Here is a 20,052-nt window from a genome sequence, read left to right on the forward strand (position 1 = left end):
TTGGTAAAGATTTTCTGGGAGGCTATCCTTTATGTCTTTCGAGAGAGGCTGAAGCCCAAACCTATTTGGATTCATTTAAATGTAATTTATGTCTTGGAGGGGGTCGTATGAAGGTTGCACAGCCCGTCTGCTTTAGAACAAAATGGAGATGAGTTAGGCATGAGAGGGTGGGAAGTGGTATAACAAATTGCAGCTGCACTTGAATTGTAGAAGTTTAGGTCCTTAGATTTTCCGGTCAAAGCAAGCATGGGAAAGAGAGGGCTAATTGGAGTGATTATTTCTGACTTTTGTCTGGAGATAGGTACCCAAAGCACCCTGGAACAAGAGTTTTCTGATCCTGACATGCTCCCACTTTGGACATCTAGCTCACACACATGCACAAATGTTCAGGAAATGTTTCTGTACTGAAGATGTATACAAAAGCTGAAGAATCCGCTTGTACTTGTTTATTCAACAAGTATTTCCTGAATGACTATTTGGTGCTGGTAATAGAATCTGGGGCTCACAGTGCTCAGGCAGGGTGGGGTTGGTTTGAACAATAAAAGCCATAAATTTGAAAGAGTTTAGACACTAATAATTAAGGTGATAAAACATACACAGAGGAGAAAGTGGTAATTTAAAACAATAGCATGAGTGCCTGTCACAAGACGTTGTATGATTAAGGTGAGACCAAAGCTCTGTTTGAATACCACTCCCACCATCTGTCCCTTTTGACTTTCTGGGACCCCTCAGGACTGATTACTCTTTCTCAATCTTTTGCATTCAGGCTCTCAACTGGATCTTCTCATCATCTTGACACCTGCTCAGGTGTTTTTCTGTTTAAGAACTATGCAAAACCCCCTCTTTCAGTCCTTTGTCCTCCTCCAGTTGCTACTGTACTTCCTCCCCTTCACACCCAAATGTGTCTGGGGTTGTCCATACTCACTGTCTTCATTTTAATGATTTCCACTTATCTCTTAACCAACTCCAAACAGAATTCTGTCTCCGTCAGTTCACAAAACAGTTCTCGTTGAGTTCCTCAATGACATCATAGAGGGCATTTTCAGTACTTATATCACTTGTCCTTTCTGTGACACTTAAAGTTTTTATTTTACTTCCCTGACAGCTCTTCTTTCTCCTACATGATGCCTCTTTCTCAACACACCTGTTAAATGTTGAGCTTCCTCAAGGATCAGTCCTAGGCCCTCTTCTCTTCCTACGCCTCCCTGGACAGTCACACCATACTCACAACTGCAGTTACTTCCTTCTTAGAGATAACTCACCACTCCCAGACCTCCTCTCTGAGCTACAGACACATATATCCAACTCCTTACCTGGACATTTTCTTTTAGATGTTGCCAAGGCACCTCAAATGCAAGATATCCACAACCAAACTAGTGATCCTTGCCTCCGGATGTGGATCCTAATGCAGTGAGATTTATTCAATGGCCTGTCCAGCCCTACCTCAGAAAGGGAAATTGTTGTAAAGATTGTTAGTTTCAAACATATTTTTAAAATCTCATTTCATAGTCAGTATCTAACTTTAATGAGTTGTGATCAGAGAATTGTTTGGTTGATATCTGTTCTATATATTTTTTGAGACTACCTTTGAGGCCTAATATATGGTCAATTTTTGCTTCTGATCCATGTGTACTTGTGAAGAATGCTGTGGCATTGTTTTCCAAAGGTGGTTGCACCAACACATTTATCCAGTTCCATGTGCTCTTCTTTCGGTGTGATTGACACTCTTCCCACTGAGAGATGGAGAGTTTGTCCTCTCGCCTTGAATCTGGGTGAGGGTTTGTGACTGCCCTGACCAGTGGAGTGCTGTGTGAGTGGTATTAATATGGCTTCCAAGCCTAGGTCAGAAGGAATACAGCTTCTGCCTGGCTCTCTCTTTGGGAACTCTTGGCTTTGAAGCCCAGCCACCCTACTGTGAGGAGACTTGAGCCACATGGAGAGGGCACATGTAGGTATTCTAGCTGCTAGCTCCAGCTAAGGTCTCAGCTAACCCTCAGCAACAACTGGCAGACGTGTGAGGAAATGAGCCATCAGATGGTTCCAGCCCCCGATCTCCAAGTCTTCCTGCTGAGGCCTCAGGCATTGCAGCATACAGAAAAGCCGGCTTACTGTACCCTGTTAGAATTCCTGATCTGTAGAAACCATGAGAGATAATAAATTGTTATTTTTAAGTCATTAATTCTTGGATAATTTGTTATGTAGCAATAGATAACCAATACAAATAGCTTACTTCTGTTTTGCCTAATGCTATTTCCACCAGCTTTCTTTTTGGTTCCTGTTTTTTCATGGATAGTTTTCTATACTTTTCGTTTCAAACTCTCTTTATGTTTTAGATGTGTTTCTTATAAACATCACATAGCAAGGTTTAAAAAAAAATCCATTTACTCTGATCCCTGACATATTTGAACTTATTTTAAATATTTTCTTTCGTGTTTTTATTCACTGTGCTTTCCTTTGCCTCTGTTTCATTCCAGTCTTCCGTAGAGAATTGATTGAATTTTCTTTTCTCCATATTGTTCCCTCCATTGGTTTGGACATTTTTCTTCTTTTGGTGATTACTCTTATATGTTTTAAAATTGTGAAACACAGCATACATACAAAATAATTTTTGAAAGTATATCTCTACAGTTTAAAGAAAATAATGAACCAAACATCCAGATACCTCTCCCCAGGCCAAGAAATAGAGTGTTACATGTTCCAGAATGCCCCCAAAGCTTCTCCCCTGTTACAGCTCCTCGCTTGCCTTCAAGATAAATGTAGATTGAATTCTGTGTAAATCATTCCCTTGCTTTTTTCTATAGTTTTTTGCCACTTACATTCCAAAACAAGATAGTATTTCTTTTTGCCTTTTTGAACGTTGTATATAGGAAATAATATTATATATAGTCTTCTGTGGCTTGCCTCTTTTGTTTTACCTCATATTTTTGAGAGGTATCCATGTCAATGTGTGTAACAGTTTCATTGATTTTTCAAAGCTATATAATATTCCATTGTAAGAATCTATAATAATGTATTTATTCATTGTACTGTTGATAGATATTTGGGTTGTTTTCAGTATTGCTATTCTGGCAGTTCTGCTCTAAACATTCTTACATACATCTCTGTGAGCATATATGCAAAGGTCTCTTTGGTTATATACATAAAGAAATGCTGGTTATCCTTAACAAGTTAATCAGTAGCTTTAATGCATTCCTTTAACAACTTAGTATCTTTCTTCCTCCTAAAGAATTCATTCCCCCTCCCTTATTCCATATGCTTTTGGTCAACCACCCATTTCACCTTATTTGCAAACCCTAACAATTGGTCATTATTGTTACTGTGGGTTATTTATAACCAGGGTTTAGTAATTATTATTCAATACTCATTATGTATTATTAAATTTACTAGATTTACCATCATTATGCTTGCTAATTTCTTTTTTCACCATTGCTTTTTGTTCCTCATTCCTTCCTTCTACAATCAATTTCTTCTTATTCAAGTATACGTTTTAGTATTTCTTTCAGCAAAAGTGAACTGTTGTGAGCAGTAAGCATTCTGGTTTGTTTTTTTCCCTGAAAAATGTCCTTATTTTTCTGTCATTCTTGACTGATAGGTTTAGCATGAGTATAGAATTTTTGTTGACTTTTTTCCCCTCAGCACTTTGAACATGTTATTCCATTACTGTCTTGCTTTGATTTTTGCTGATGACAGCTTGTTTTGCAAGGAGTCTATTTTTTTCTCTCTGGTTGACTTTAAGACTTTCTTTCTGTCTCTGGTGTTCCTTGATTTCTTTCTGATGCATCTATGTGTGGATTTGCTTTTATTTATCTTCTTGAGGTCTTGGTGTGCTTTTTCAAGAGGATTCATGTCTTTCATTATAGAAAATTTATGTTCATTATCTTTTCATATTGGTCTTCTTTTCTTCTGAGCTTGGCTATTTGGAGATATATGTGTATATATATATTTTAAATTATCACTATATTTTATTTAGCATTTTTGTGTGTTCCAAGTGGAAAGGGATATAGCTCAATCTTTATGTTGTCAGACCATAAATCTCTCAGATTTTACAAAACTCAATATTATCCTATTTTATCTAGTCTTCCTCAAATTATGCTTCCCCCACCCCCACTGCAATTCACATAACACGAGGGAAGGGGAAATTTTTGATGCTACCCCATGGATGGGCCTACATTAATATTTCAAGATTTACATCACAGCCCGGAGGTCTGACCTTGCTCTTTGGTGGCCAGGCATCAGTGGTAATGAGTTCTTTGGTGGGATAGGGGGATGTGAAGGGAAATAGCCCAGTAAGGGCTAAAGCAATTACTTAGGATATGGAAGGAAAAAAAGGAACCATGGGAAAACCATGGAGTAGTGGGCTCCCAACTACTGTACCTTTAGGAGATCTTAGGACCTAGCCAAGAATGAGAAAGAGTCATATTCCAATTATTTTTGACTATGGAGTCACCATGTGAGTAATGTTGGACTGCTATAGAATCAGCCCCTGGAAACCTTAAGTTATTACTATTCCTTAACAACTATAATTTACCAGATCGCCTATCATATTGACTTGTGCATGTCGGTGCATAGTATGTTTTGGTCATAGGGAGCTTAATTTAACGTGTCAATATTTGATTGAAGGAGTGAGGCTTCCTCTGTTCTGTGACTTTCTCTGTGACTGAGAGAAGGCTGCACTCTACTTAGAGAAAGGCAGGCTGTGCCTGTAAGCTTGCATATGTATACTCATGGGGGCAAGTGGTGAAGTCTGGATTGGGAGGACCATGTACCTCATATAAATGGAATAGGCTCCCTGAAGTAAAGCTTTTTCATGGAAGTGGAAATAGAGTGTGCAAGAAAGATGACAATAGAAGAAATAAGAAAATAAAATGCTCGGTCAGATCGAGTATGCTACATAATGCTTAATTTGATTTTCATCTCCACACTTTTAAGCAGTTCCAATTCTGTTGAGGAGTTCCCACCCCAAAAGATTTGACTGTAGATCCGGCCAGGTTTGTATGATTCAGTTCAAGGTAGATGTGTATGCCGTTTTCAATTTATGGCTATGTCTTTTATTGGCCTCTGGTGCCGAAGATACGAGGCACAAGTTTTATCAATGGTTTAATGGTTTGGCTAGCCCCACATACTATAGTATATGGAAATGCTACTTAGAGACATTGAGAGAAAATGTTTGGTGTTTTACTCGCAGATAACTCAGGGCTTTCGTTTTTATCTCTTTGTAGTTTTGAAGCTCAGCAAAGAAGGGAAATCCATTGAGAACAGTCTGTAAAGGTAAGTGTATTTATTACGTGGCCTTGACAAACATTGCCTTTACAACATTGATTTTTCTTTTATTCAGAGATTTAAACACTTGGATTAAAGATATAGCTGACAGGACAACTTCCTTAACCACCTGCTTGTCCTCCCTCATAGGCAAAACTGCTGAGCAATAGTTAGCAGAAAGCAAGAGGAAATAAAATGATGTGCTGAGGGTAGCCAAATGCAATTGTACGCTTGCTGACTTTTGCTTTCTTCTCAGCAGTTAAGACATTCCAATGGAGCTAAGTTTACTAAGATTAATGCTAGATGGAAAAAGAATGCACTCGTACCACTTCTGGTCAATAGTTAAATAAAACCAGCTGGTCAAATAAAGCATTTAAAATAAAATGCAGAGTGGCATTTCAATTGGGCTGGATGAAATTTATCATGAAAGTCAGTTGTGCAGTTGTGTGGAGAAGCTAGTTTTGTAGAAAGGAGAAAGGCAGCTAGTTTGGTATAGCTAATTTCATTCCACCTAGTCACTGTGGACCCTAAGTGAGTTACAGGAAATGAACTTCCAAGTTCAAAGCAATGGGAAAAGTACCTACTCAGCCTCCTGTGGAACATTACAATTGAGTTGGTTTTTACATGGAAAAATGTAATTGTTTCCTCTTTGCTAGGTATATTTATAAGCATACCACTGTACAGCATTGTTCTTTGATTCATTGTTTAATTTCTGTTCTGCATGAAGTATTTTAATTTAAAGAATTCATTCTGGGGAATTATAGGGCTGCAGTTTCATCAAGAGTCTTTGGTGGCCAGGGTGAAATATGCCATAATTTTACATTTGTTTTCATCATCAATTATGTTTTTGACAATTTTAGGTTTTTTTCTGTCGTTTTTATTACAGCAATCATGACCGTGACCACTTTAGTTAAAGTTGAAAAGCCATTTTGATTTACCTTATATTTTAAGTTTTTCCTAACTTTGTGACAAATCTACTTCTGGGGCTGAATTTTTAATGTTTATTTTGAGGGTGAAAAAGAATTTTCTAGGGAAATTGGAGAAAACCCCTTTTGACTAATCAAAACGTGAGTCATAAAAATACCATTGTGACAATTTATTTTGGGATGACTAAATTCTGGTGTGTGAAAGCAGGTTTGGCTTGGAATTTTGCTGTAATGATTGGCCTCTAGTGAAGAGAAAACTGTCTTAAGCAGTAGATAATTCTTATTTTCAGCCATATAACTTACATGTCTGTGGACCATTGAACCACATCTTGAAATAAAGCAGTACTTGATAGCTTTTAGAAATAAATTCTCATAAGTGATTGGAGGAAGTGTGATGTAGCAGTCTCCGGAACCTTACCATCTTTAGGTAGAGCTTTGCTGCTCACATTCCTCTTGGAGAGTGTTTTCACACCGGTACAGTCCATTCCCTCCACTCTCAAGGAAAATCTTCTGTTGAATTGGTATTCTGGAGTCAGACATGGATTTAGTACTGGTTTGGCTTTTATTAGCTGTTGGGCTGTGGACAAGTTATTCACCCCTCTGTGTCTCAGTTTCCTAAAATGTGATATGGGAATGATAATATTATTTTCCTCATAAAGTTGTTGTGGAGGTTAAATGAATTATTATGCATCGAGGGCTTTGAACCGGGTCCTGGCCCGTGGTAAGTACGCAGTAGAGTCAGCAGCTGCTGCTCTTGTTAATATTATGATCATTATCATCATCAACATTAGCATCCTTATGAATTCATTCATTAGATATTTTGAGAAGTCTGTCCTTTTTGGAAGCTTCAGGATAATGTTTCCAAAATGAGCCTGTTTTTACTAAAGAAGGGCAAATTCTGCTTTGTCTTTAGGAATCAAATGAAAAGATAACTTTCAGGTAATATGAGAAATGAGGCTTCTGGAAGTAAAAAGTTGTTAGGTTGAAGTTTTGTAGGCATCGGGGAAAACTCTTTCTTTGGCTGTGTGTAGTCCATTACTAATTAGTACAGTTTTAAGAAATTAGTAATTTACTGATAGCTGGTTAGATTCTTAAGGAATTTTTGAAGAAAGCCTTGGTGACTAGAGAGGAACTTCTCCACTTTCCCCTTTTTTTTCCTGTATCTTTTTTCCTGTATCTTTCTTATATTTGCTTTCCCTTCATAACAGCACTTTTATTTCGTTTTGAGGTACTTAGACTAGTGGAACTGTGACCAGGGGCCCTACTCAGGGACCTACACTCAGCCAAGGGATGGGTACATGACCACAAGCTTGGTTAAGTGGATGCTCTTTCTTTGCAATTTGAATCTTGAGCTAAGAGATTCTCCTTTCTCCCAGTGGGCATTCTGCTTTGACAATACCTGCTATGAGACCACTGTAGCGCCTCCCATTTCCTAACCTCCATGCCTGTCTTGGCCACTGATGGTCTCCAAACCTTGTTTTCCAGTCTGCCATGGATTCACTGAGCCTCCAATTTCCTTCCAATAATCTGTCTTAAATTAGCCAATTGGTTTCTGTTGCTTGCAACCACGGAACCCTAAGTGACAGAGAAGTTTGCACATTAGGGAGCTAGATTTGGAATAAATGGGGTATGTTTGGAGGTTTTCAATTAAAATAGCATTCGTTACTTTCTTCCATCATCTATAAGTAGTGAACGTTTTGCAGTAGATTACAAAAGGTGCAGAGTTCTCAATTAGTATTTCAAAATGGGCTATTTTGCTGGCCTCCTCACCATTCTGTTTTTGGTAAAAAGAGGTCACTCTTGGCTGCTTCTCTAAGCTCTCAAAGGATGTGTGTGTATGTGGGAGTGTGGTGGAAATTAGAAGAAAAGCAGGGATTTCACCTCTCCAATTTCTGGGGCCTGGTCTCTTTGTGGCATGGGGATTGTGAGGGGACTGTGATTTCCTTCTGCTTACCCTGGCATCTCCAAACAAAACTCTTTAAATATTTTTCTACTTTCCCTTGAATTTTTATTTCTCTTTTGAATGCTTCTCTTGCCCTACTGAACACCTTCTTTTCAATGATGTGTAAAATGTGATTGAAAACTCAATTACTTTGGTCTCTGGCATTGCTTGTGCTTTTCTGAGAGTGGAATGGGCAGTTTGCTCTCTTTCTCCTTGTGTCTTGTTTGTTGACTACTTCTGTGTTCTGTGCAGTGCCTAGAACAAAGCTGCTTAATGATTTTTTCACAGGGACATCGATTTTGCACTCCTACTGTGAATAACTGGCATGACAGCGTCGTATGGTGGAAAGAGCCATAGCTGAAGTGTTGGGAAACATGCCTCCTGGTTTGGGATCTGCCACTTGCTAGGTTTCTGATTTGGCACAAGATACCTAACTTTTCCTATGATCTCAGCTTCCTCACCTGTAAAATCAGGATAACCCTTGCCCTATCTACTGCACAGGGCTGTTTGAGGATGATACAAAGATAATGTACATGAAAGTGCTTAGCAAATTGCAAAGTGCTGCATAACATCAATGTATTATTATTATTATGCCATATATATTTATTAAACAGATTAGAAAATCAAGAGCTTGTTTTATGAGGCTGAGTAGGAAAGGGAGATAAATTAGAAAACAAAAATAAAAACAAAACTCTGCATAGTGCTTGTGCTGGATATTTTCTATTTGTGCCTCCAGCTCCTTGCTTCTCTTGACAGGCTCTGTGCTCCAGCAGGCTAACCTCTATTGTCAGCATTCCCTGGGCTCCCTTGCTCTCTGGCTTTCCATTGGATTAGCCACATGGAAGGCACTGGAAAAAAATCTGAGAATGCGAGGTTGGAATATTATTCTCTACCTTCCTAACAGCACATTGGGTTGGCAGTGGCTGTATACCTCTAAGGAAGGCCACGCTTCCTGGAGGGGGCCTCTTTTCTGCAGCTACAGCTCTTTCCGTTCCCTGGTAACTGCTCCTTCCCTTTACCCTTTTAAGTCTGGAGTTTTATTTTTGCCAACTCCGGGGTACTGGACTCTCCCTTCTTGGTTCCCCTTAACCTTGCTCACACGCTTCATTAAATTCACCTCAATTACCCCAGATGAAGGTGCTCTTTCCTGCTGCGACCTTGATTGCGCAAAGGAACTTCTGTCATTATATTTCTTTCTGCCGGCCTCAATTCAACAGATGTCTTTTAAGGACTTACAGCATGCCAGGAGCATAGGAAGTGTTTACTGTACACTTTCAAGAACTAGACATTTTGATGGTACAGTTGGAGAGATTATATCAATCAGTTTTTTAAAAAGCATGTTTTGGTAAATTGAGAAACTTTTGTGTTCACCCCTGTATACAGAGAAGTCCAATATTATACATATTATGAATTATTTTTTAAAATTCTTTTTTATTTTTATCAGAGCAACATATCTACATTTTTAAAATAAAACAGCACTAAAAAGGAAGTGTTGAAAAAACTGCAACACTGACCCCATCCTCTTACCTTTCTCTCTCTTTTCCAACCTCCTCCCCAGAATTGGCAACTTTCAACTCTGATACTTCTGGTGTTTACTCTCTATTTCTAAATAATGTGCTGATACACTTTTTCCCTGATATATCAATTTTAGCAATAGCTCTTCGATGCTCCCCACTCCTACCACTTCTGGTCCCCACAGCCTCCTAACATAGTTATATCACAATTTTTGTTTAAATCAATATGTAATATTTACATTATCATGTTGGTCTGGTTGGTAATGTTTTCTTTAACATATAACTTTTTGTCTTTCTTGGAATTGATATATGCTTTTAAAATTTTGTTTACTTTCCTAGTCATCTACCTTATGAGATAGGCAGTAATAATATTTTCATTTTATAGGTGTGGAAATTGAGGCTTAAGGCTGAGTATTTTGCCCAGAGTCACACAGCTAATATGTGTTAGAATTGGGGTTAGGCTCCAGCTAGTCTGTCTGCAAAGCCTGCATTCTTAATCGAGATGTTGTTTACAAACACTGTCTCTTGAGTTGTTATCCTAATGGCTACATTAAAAAAAAAAAATTCCTGAGTTCTACCTTCAGAGATTCAGAATCTGAGATTGGGACCAAGAGTCTGTTTTAAAAAGCTCCTCAGGTGATTCTGATGCGGGGTCGGTGAGCCGAGGAGTCAAAAGAAAGATTTCTTAGACTCTTAAGATCTGGCAGTAGTGCTCTTTTATTTAGAGAATAGTGTGGAATAGCATGGGGACAGGACCCATGGGCAGTCAGAGCTTCTGCTGCCACCGCTTCTGCTTCCCCCGCTGGCATAGAGACAGGACCCATGGGCAGGCAGAGCTGGTGCGTGGGGACAGGACCCACGGGCGGTCAGAGCTCCTGCTGCTGCCCTGAGTTGAGGGTTAGGGCTAATTTTATAAGGCATGGGTACGTGACTTATTTTTACTGGAGAAAAGAAAAGATGATGTAAAAAGTCATTAAATGATTTCAGTGCAGATGGGGTCTGGTTATTGTGCGGTCATATAACTTTAGATACGAATCTGGCCATATAGATCGGCATGCAGGTGAGGATGCCCTGGGCTTCTCTCCTTGGGGCAGTCCTAATTCATACCATAAAAAAAGTCCACTGGGTTGTATAGTTTGGCATGTAGGCCAGGTCACCTTGGGCTTCTCTAGCTGGGGCAGCCTTAATCCACATCAATTCCATTGATTGTCAGGGTTTGAGAACTTCTGTTCTATATCCTATCATTATAGTCATCTGTCACTTAATGACGGGGACGTATTCTAAGAAGTGCATTGTTAGGTGATTTCATCATTGTATGAACATCGTAGAGTGTACTTACAAAAACCTAGATGGTATAGGCTACTACACACCTACGCTATGGTACTTATCTTATGGGACCACTGTCTATATGCTGTCCGTCGTTGACTGAAACTTCATTATGCTGCTCATGACTGTACCATAATTACCATGTTAAAAAAGAAACAACAGGCCCAAAATGGAGTCCCGTGTGCTAAGCCCACATCATCAAACTGAGACTTAATACTTAACCTAGTTGTGGTTTCAGCCTCCCCCAGGAATGTCATCCTAACCAGTCAATCTGAAGTTACCTCGTTAACACTAGTGAGGTAATCTGCTGAATAGACCCCTGCCTTCCCCTAGAGGAAGGTGAACTCAACTGAAACAATTCACTCTGCTAATAACTTCCCTTGTCTCACCTCCTTTCTGCCTGTAAAAGCCTTCCATTTTGTACAGCTCTTTGGGGCACTTCTCTGTCTGCTAGATGGGATGCTGCCCAATTCAGGAATTGTTGAATAAAGCCAATGAGATCTTTTATTTACTCAGTTAAATGTTGTTTTTTAACAACCATCATCACTATCATGATCATCACCATTATCACCACCACCACCGTCATCACCATCCCGTCCGTCAGCAAAACAAATGAGTCTTGTGCAGTGCTCTTAGTAGCTGAGTAGAAATCCTGGTGTTTGTTAAAGCAGCTGCCTTTTGACCTCCTGGGTGAGATCGCACTGGTAGGTGATTCAGGTAATGATTTATCCTGCCATTTTTAAGTTTGGCAAGTGCTTTGGGAGGAACTGTGCTCCATAGAAGTGGACAAGGTTACTTTTTTTCAGTTCACAGGTTGTTACTTTATCTGGTATAAAAACAATGCGAACGTTGTCCCTGTACTTAACCCTGACCTTAAAGGGACTCATTTTTTTTCTGAGAGTCCCCCAAAATGACGTCTAGGAAGATACAAAGCCCAAGTAAAAGAGAAACCTTGATGTCTTTGTTCTGCTAGATTTCCATCCTGCCCACCTACTCCCACCCTCCCTGCTAGGACATTTCTTATTTATCAGGCAGGAGAGAAGCAGTAAGATTTGGCCTGGGGTTTTCTCATCCCTAGGTGTGAAATTCTTTCAGAACTATAATAATAATACTTTGCATTTCCATAGTCCTTTTATTTGAAGATCTGAAAGTGTTCCGTTGGTGTTAATAGAGCTTCCCAGCGCTCTCTGAAGTAGGTAAGTATTATTAGAGAAGACTTCCTCCCAGAACATTTTCACTTCATAGCCCATGTGTGTCTTGAAAATGCTTTTGTATTATTTGAGAGTCCCAACTATTAAAGTGCCATGCATATTGGGCACTTATTTTCTTTATATTCAATCTTCGTTAATTCCCAGCACTTTCACAGAAATGTAGTCATTTCTCGTGAATGGGTGTGGCATGATTTAGAGAGAATTAAAATAAAAGCCTTGTTATTGCCTTCTATTTTAATGTTTTGAAAATATTCAATAACGTTTATCAGCTGTGGAGCTATCTGTCTTACAGTTAGTTTTCCTTTTTTAAGGTAGCAGGACTTGGTGCGAATATATTGAGTAACTAGTGGGAACTTGGCCTGCTAGTGTAGTGTCCTTTGGGGAACTCATGACATGTCAAGCCAATTAAAAATACAAACCAAGTTTGCATGCTGATTTTAAAGGTTTCATTTTGAAAAGTTGTTTTGAATGTTGCATGCATGAATTTTAATTACGCATGCGTACTTGGTCCCTTTTCTTTTCTCTAAATGTTGAAAGTTCTATCTCAAGAATGTTTGGGGTTTCTGCTCACTTAGTGTCATTGATGCAGAAGTAATGCAGGTCTGCCACAACACAGAACATTCAGGAAAAGGTCCTCTAATCCTTAGTTTACCCTGGTCACCCTGAGAGGCTACTTGTCGAAGCAGTGTTGGGTGGTCCTGCTGTGTCTGTGCAAAGGACGCTGGGATCTTTCACTGTGGTTTCAAGGCCCCAGTATTCGTTTTCCCAACAGTCCCTCACCATCCCCATCAAAAGTCCTATCACCTCCCTAGAGTTCTGTCAGGGAGCAGGGTGCCAGCCTCCACTACTTTAAGGAACCAGAAAACCTCCAGCTTCTACCAAATATCAGGAAACTTAAACCTAAACACCTAAACAAGATCAAAGGAAACAGAAGTTTAAAACAAAATGAAACAGCCCAAACTTGTCTTTATCCCTGTCCTTTCTGCTGGTATCTAGCACATGTCTTTCCATGAATTTAGGCTTTTGAAAGAAAAATCCTTAGAAGGGACCAGACTTTGGGGGGTTAGGGATTGCCTTCTAGTTCTTTCTTCTTTTGGATATGCCCCTGAGTCATAGGGAACACAAACTCTGTCGAAGTTCTTGAGATATGAAAGGGAAAAATGTACACAAGAGGGATAACAAAAAGTACAAATTGATATCTTTAAATTATGTTGCCCCCAATTTGCCACTGAGACAAGGTGGTGCATCAGCATTCATGGGGTGCTTTATGCCTCTCATGATGGAGAGAGTGTCAGATGATCACATGGTTAATTCTTTTCCTGGCATCTCAATTGTCTTCCTTTTTGGGAAAAATTCACTTAAGACCCATCATCTGAAGATTTGGAGGAATGTGGGCAGAATTATGAATCTCTGCACCATTTTCTCCTGAGTCTTTTGCTCGAAGGGGGTCACATAAATTTTCTGCTAATTATGTGAAGATAGATTTATCAGTGAAGATGCTTTTGGCTGCAGATAATCAAAAAGTCAACTCAAAATGGCTCAAATGATATGGGAATTAATAAAAGAAGCTTCCCACCCTCTCCTTGTCTACCTGCTGAGCCCCATGGATGTAATGATTGATAGAAAGGCATTACAGAACCCTGGCTTTCAATGTCTGGAATCCAACCTCAATCTACTTTTCCCTGGTGCCAAGCAACTGGGGACCCACCGGGGTGCCTTTGATGGTTGTCACTGTGCAGCAGGAAGAGGATTTTGAGCACTAAGCTGTTGACAGATTGCTAAGCCTTGTCAGTTATTTTGTGAATTTTTCTACCAACTTACATTTGAACACACCAAAAAACCCCATTAGAATAAGGAAAATGAATTATCTCAAGGACTAAGACAGCCTGAGGCAGGCAGCTCCAAGTTTTGTTAATTCAGTGGCTCAACAATGTCGTTAAAGTCTGCATTTCTTGCTCCTTTTCCTCTGCCATCTTCACTGTATTGACTTGGTCCTCAGACTGGCTGTCTTAATGATTCTAAGATGGCTGCTTCTTTTGGGGGAGCCATCTACACATATGGCAGCATCCATTGGCATAACAGACTGTCTATTCTTGTGTGCCCCCATTTTTTTCTTTTTGGTGAGGAGGATTGTCCCTGAGCTAACATCTGTGCCAGTCTTCCTCTATTTTGTATGTGGGATGCTGCCACAGCATGGCTTGATGAGTTGTGTGGAGGTCCACACCTGGTATCCAAACCTGTGAAGCCCAGGCTGCCGAAGTAGAGTGTGTGAACTTAATCACTATGCCACTGGGCTGACCCCTTTGTGTGTCCCTTTTTAAAAGCAAGGGACTTTTCCCTGTAACTCCTCCAGCAGGCTTCCCCTTAGGTCCCATTTGGCTGGTTACAGCCACATACTCCTTTCCAAATCAGACATTGGCACACAGGATGGGATTACCTTGATTGGCTTAGATTGGTGCTTTCCAATCTAAGTTTGTTTTTATTATGGTACACATAGAAAATATAACATTTGGTCAGCACATTAAGTAAACAGAAGCAGCTGCTCACAGCTGGAGGTGGTTAGTGTGTGTGTGTGTGTGTGTGTTGAGGGTGTGAGTGGGGGCTCTGGCTGCCCTGGCCATATTCCTACCCTGCTGCCCTAGGGGCTAAGGGGGTGGTTATCTGAGCAGCTGTAACCCATTCTCTGGTTTAAACTAATCAGGATTTACCCCTGAGCTGGGGTGATCTCACCTTCTCTGGGCACATGGCTTTGTGGAGGGAGGGCACGTCAATAATATTGGGGTTTTACCTGTAAGGCAGAAGAGGAGATAGCTGTTGGATAGGCCCTCAGCCTTATCTGCTATGTGGATATTTCTTGTCTTTGCATCATTACTTCTTTGAATCATTACTTCCTTATGGAGAAAGGACCAAGTCTTGCAAATCTTAAGTGCTTAATGATTATTTGTATATTGTGTAAATGAATATGTACTCATGTACTTGACTAATTGATGCATTAAACATCATTGACCTCCTGTAATGTGCCAGGAACGTGCTGTATGAGGTGCAAGAAACATGGGCCTTGCTGGTGATTTTATATTCTAGAGAGGGAGACAGAGTGTAGCTATTAAACAACCAATGCACATATAAAGTTATGTGTAGTCCTATTCAGGAAACAATAGGAGGCAAAACAGAGCAGACATCCTCATATGGGGTGGTCAGGGAGGGCTTCTTTGAGTTAATGACATTTTAGCTGAGCTCTGAAGGAAGGACAAGAGGGAGGAATCAGCCATGCAAAGTGAGGAAAGAGGGTTCATAGTTTTGACCCTTGTAACTATGTCTTAGGAAGCATTTGTTTTCAAGAAACAAAACAAAACTAATAGCAAGAAAAGCAGCGGAAGATGGGGCACTTGCTATAAGGCCACAGGCCAGCTTACAGATTCAAGGGCAGGTTGGACTGAGAGCCTTCTGAGGCACTGGACCAGGAAGTGGTTGACCCTCAGGAGCTAATGGGAGCAGGACAGGTAAGTGGATAAACATGTCTGCGCCTCACTGTCTCTCAGCATTTCCATCCTAAAGGCAGTGACTGGCCTGCTCACCACTGCTTCTCCCCGCGTACTGGCTGCTCTGCTCTGCATAGTTGGGTCTGCTTTGTCTCTGCAGCTCCCTCTGCCCCATTCAAAGAGCTCATGGAGACAACTGGCATTACTGCACTCCAATTCCTCTTTCCTCGGGGAAAGTATCTGAACAGCTTGATGTAGGTCAGCTGCCCACCTTGCTGAAGAGACGGGGGGCTGGGCACAGGCCACCTGGCTGGCTGCCTACTTAATTTTATTAATCCTACTTGGCAGGATTGGCAGAGGTTCTCTGAGAAGGTGTAATATAGGGCAGGTGGATGGATTAACACCCCTATTAGATGCTGCTTTTTAGGTTCTCCAACTTTAATAACACTGGTAAGGTCTCAGTGATGTAAATAACTTAGTTACTACCTGAGTTATTGAGTTGAGTACTGATGCCTGCTCAGGGCCCTGCATACAGCAGGTACTTAAGAAGTAGTTAGTGATGGTGTTAATAACAAAGGTGAATGTGAAGTATGTGGTAGTTCTTTCTCAATGGTGCAGGTCAGTTATATTACTTTAATGAAAATACTTCTTTGTTTTGCAGAGGAAGAACCCTTTTGTAAATGTCAGTCTATATCTTTAAATCACTTTATAATTACTTTATTCATATTACGAAAGTAATGTATTTGCATTTTAGAATATTTGGGGCACGGATCAGCTAAAAAGAAGAAAATAGAAATTGTTTATAATCCTACTGACCAGAGATGACCACCTATGGCATTTTGGGGTATTTCTTCCCAGTCAGTTCTCTATATAGGTTTGTTTTTTAAAAAATGACATCTACTGCTTTTTCCACTTAACATGGTCTTGTGAACACTAAACATTCTTCTACTACGTCATCGTTAAGGGCTGCACTGTATTCCGTTGTGTGGATATGGCATATAGAAATGGAGGTATAGATTTGGAAAACGCATCTTCTGCTGAATGTGGTCCTGAGGCTGGGATGGATTGGAATGCTGACCCTGAGGTTGTGTGGTAGAGGACATACTGCAGGGTGGTTGTTGAAGTTGGCCAGAAATTAAGTTTGCGTGATAATGATCACTCTTGTCCCGTGGGCCACCACTTTCCTGAGGATAATTTGCATGAAGCTCATTTACTGTTTTGCAAAGAGGATGGCTCAGCTTGAGCATCCCTGTAAGGAAAATAATCAGCATCCCCCTCAGGGTTCCAGGAAGCTTCCTTGCCTTCTCAGGTCAGGCTGCCCCTGCAGACTGCGCTTGCTTCTCCTGATAAAGCAAATGCAAGCATGCCAAATTGCTTTGCTCCGGCTTAACCCTACTCCAGAATGAATCCATAAACGCTACAAAAGCAAAGCTTATGAACATATGCTACACAGAACTCAGAAAGCATCCTGCCTACTTAATCCTTTTCCTACTTCAGGGAAAAAAAAGTCTGTTTATACTTGAACTGAGAATTGAGGGATCACAGAAATGAAGATTGGATGCCATGCTGGAAATCACCAGTTGTGTTTTCTCATTTCCCTCAGAGCCACGGGTTGATTTTTCAATACAGCTGTGTCAGTGGGGAAATGTGCCGCTCTTTCTAGAGTTCCTCGATTCGCTCCCAATTATGTGACTGTGTCTAAATGCCTTTTGAGGAAATGCGAGTTCCCCTTGTTTAAACAGAGTGTTCATTATAGTGGATTCTGAGGACTGGAGGCCATCTCTTCAGGTCATTATCTTCCTCCTCCCCCCATGACTCTCCATTTAGATGATCGCAGGTGGCAAAGGGCACTTCTCCACTTTGTGTTCTTGGAGAGATTCTTCCACAGGGAGGTGCACGGAATCAGAATAGATGTGCACGGGCTGAAAGGTTCAGGAATGTGCCCTGGCACTTAGATTGCGTACTGGTCCTTCTGGTTCAAGATGATCCTCCTGCGAAACAGTTCATCTTTTTCCTTGCTGGCATATTTGCTAGCAAGCACTCACAGTTCTGGCAAGCTTTGTGACCCCAAAGCACCTCAGATTTTTGATCCCATTCTGCTTGCTGTGGGCCTTCCTGCACTGGAGCTCTGGAGCACTCTAGCAGGTCTGCTTCAGTCTCTCTCCATCTCAAGGAAGTGAATGTGATTTTCCTATCTGTGTCTTATTTAATATATGTCTGTATCTTCCAGCTGTCTTGGACTAGGGGTCTGTGGGGCCATTTGGTTTGACACCAAAGGCACTATCTGTGTATAGCCAGTCATAATGAATAACTGTAAACATGATCAGATGCCAGCCCAAAGGGGGTCTTAGCCGAGAGGCGTGTGAATCTGCTTGGAGGGGCAACAGCTGAGATGTCAGAGTAGTTTACCATCTCCTGGGTAGAGGGATTGAGAGAGTGTTTTCTGTCTGAAAAATATTACAGGCTTCAGGTCCTAAACTTCCCCTCCTGTGGCTGCAGGTGCTCATCCTTCTGATGTAGAAATGAGGGGAGCTCTATGGGTGTGATGAGTGTAGGAGATTCAGAGTGAGAAAGAAGTGAAACATGCAGGGGGCTTCAAAATGGGAATGAATTGTCGTCATCAGCAACCCAGGACACATTTGTTAAGATGCATTTATGAAGAATGGTTTGCACATGATACTGTGCCTGTTTGTGCCGCTGGGACCTGCTAACCTGCTTCGTTCTCTCTCTAAACATTAAAAACTCTGATACTGGCCAACAGGGAAGATACTAGGACAGTGAATGAAAGCATGTGGATATTATGTTATAACAATGTGGAACCATTATGCCGTTGACATTTACCATGGTATTGTGATCTGGTCCAAAAATGTAGCCTGCATCTTTAGCTTATTCTATACTCTAGGCAATGCGGTAGTCACTTTTGTTGAATTCTTTTGTTTAATCCTAATCACAATTCATAAGGCAGATATTATTCTTCAGAATTTATCAGATGAGGGAATGGAAGTTTAGAGAAGTTAAGTAACTTGACTAAAATTGCACAGTTAGTACGAAAGAGGCACTTTGAAAAATAACTCTATTTTTTGCAGCAGATCTTTGTCCAGCTAGGGCAAGGGAAGGAGAACTTGTAATTTCTCTGAAAAGGCAGAGTGATACTGATGGGATTTGTGCTCTGTTCCTTGATGACTTTGGAGGGATTGGGATAATGTGGGGCCATACCTCAGGCATGCAGGTGCTCCTTTCTGCAGAACTAATCTCTTTTCATTCATTCGTTCATTCATTCATTTATGGTTGATTCATTCAGATTCACTCACTTGCTTTTTCTATAAATTGGGCACCTGTTTTGCTGAGAGCTAGGTGTTAAGAGCAATGGAAAAATGATCAGATAATTGAGAATCTCTGAAAGGAGGATATCCAGGGAGAGTTAGAACCTATGGTGTTTTGTTGTGAATGTGGCAAGAAGCAGCAGAATTCAGGAGCTTGCTCCAGGAGTTATTGGGGTGACCTCTAGGTAATGTGTCTCCTCCTATTGGGAACCCCTGTTAGTATTCCAGAAATTTGGTCTCAGTACAACGACCAGCATTTGTTCTGCACTGTCAGCTACAATGAAGAGACCTATTAACAGCATGCGATTTCTCTGTGATGGGTAATTTGTGAGCTCAGACGTGTATGTCTGAAAGAGATGGTGCATAGAAGTGGAGGAAGGACCTTCAGATCAAACAGAACAGCAGACTTCCTCTATGACACATATGCAGGGACAGCCCCAGATATAAACAATTGTGAGGTGGGCAACAGCCTGCTCTTTTGTATCCTTACTTCTCATAGCTTGTGACATCCACCCAACTCTGCCCTGAGCACCTGGCCTTCACACATGCTCCTTCAGGTTCTCAGTGCCCTTCCTACTTCTTTTTGGTGGTCCCTCCTTCTTTAATCAGAGAACAGGACGTAGGGTGGCTGAGAATTCTGATACTCTTTAGTGTGAGTTTAAATGAACAATTTATTACAGTATTTCATGTGGTATATGAGATGATTTTACATAGTACATGAGTGAGCACTTTTTGGGTTAGTCACATTAATTTTCTTAAGTTTCCTTCTATTTATGGCAAGTGATATTGGCTGTATACAAATGATATTGGATATGTTTTTTTTTAAAGATAACATTTTCTTTTTTATTGGCACCTGAGCTAACATCTGTTGCCAATCTTCTTTTTCTCCTTCTTCTTCTCCCCAAAGCCCTGCAGTACATAGTTGTATATTCTAGTTGTAGGTCCTTCTAGTTCTGCTATGTGAGATGCCGCCTCAGCACGGCTTGATGAGTGGTGCTAGGTCTGCACCCAGGAGCCGAACCGGCAAAACCCTGGGCCACCAAAGCAGAGCACGTGAACTTAACCACTCAGC

General features: G+C 40.7%; 1 protein-coding gene across 2 annotated transcripts in view; it reads left to right on the forward strand.

Moving 5' to 3' along the window:
* Positions 1-20,052, forward strand: part of FHIT (fragile histidine triad diadenosine triphosphatase) — a 1,353,587-nt gene that overhangs the window by 27,457 nt on the left and 1,306,078 nt on the right. For both annotated transcript variants that reach the window (XM_014868751.3, XM_070492769.1), the window contains exon 2: positions 5,220-5,268. The gene's annotated coding sequence lies outside the window, so the exon portion shown is untranslated. The remainder of the gene's footprint in view (positions 1-5,219; positions 5,269-20,052) is intronic.

Source organism: Equus asinus, chromosome 21, assembly GCF_041296235.1.
Source record: "Equus asinus isolate D_3611 breed Donkey chromosome 21, EquAss-T2T_v2, whole genome shotgun sequence".
Lineage (NCBI taxonomy): Eukaryota > Metazoa > Chordata > Mammalia > Perissodactyla > Equidae > Equus > Equus asinus.